At 56.2% G+C, this 729-nt stretch overlaps 1 pseudogene; it reads left to right on the top strand.

Moving 5' to 3' along the window:
• The first annotated feature begins 170 nt into the window (after positions 1-170).
• The window catches only part of LOC102859412, a 4,723-nt pseudogene continuing 4,164 nt past the window's right edge, over positions 171-729 (top strand).

Here is a 729-nt window from a genome sequence, read left to right as displayed (position 1 = left end):
ATATCAGGGTGGGGGTAAGACTGAGAAAAACTGGATAAATTGTGTATACTGCACTGAAACAGATGAGGGAGTGAATAATTTAAAAGCGATGTATGGTCCTGTCGGTGCCAGGGCTGCGCGTGGTCCACGCCGAGCGACTGTGATTCGTTGGCTTTCCGCTCAGGTCCAGGATGACGGATTGGGACCCAGCCACGCCCGCGGTGGCCGAGACCCCGGACATCAAGCTCTTCGGGAAGTGGAGCACGGACAACGTGCAGATCAATGACATTTCCCTGCAGGACTACATTGCAGTGAAGGAGAAGTATGCCAAGTACCTGCCCCACAGTGCAGGGCGCTATGCCGCCAAGCGCTTCCACAAGGCCCAGTGCCCCATCGTGGAGCGCCTCACCAACTCCATGATGATGCACGGCCGCAACAATGGCAAGAAGCTCATGACTGTGCGCATTGTCAAGCACGCCTTCGAGATCATCCACCTGCTCACTGGTGAGAACCCTCTGCAGGTTCTGGTGAATCTATCATCACTATCATCAATAGTGGCCCCCGAGAGGACTCAACACATATTGGGAGAGCCGGAACAGTGAGGCGGCAAGCTGTGGACGTGTCTCCATTGCGCCAGGTCAACCAGGCCATCTGGCTGCTGTGCACGGGTGCTCGTGAGGCCGCCTTCCGGAACATCAAGACCATTGCTGAGTGCCTGGCCGATGAGCTCATTAATGCAGCCAAGGGCTC

This window comes from Elephantulus edwardii, unplaced genomic scaffold, assembly GCF_000299155.1.
Source record: "Elephantulus edwardii isolate Elephantulus edwardi_28Jun2011 unplaced genomic scaffold, EleEdw1.0 scaffold00350, whole genome shotgun sequence".
NCBI lineage: Eukaryota > Metazoa > Chordata > Mammalia > Macroscelidea > Macroscelididae > Elephantulus > Elephantulus edwardii.
The sequence above is the reverse complement of the archived record's forward strand: the minus strand, read 5'-3'. Positions and strand labels throughout refer to the sequence as shown.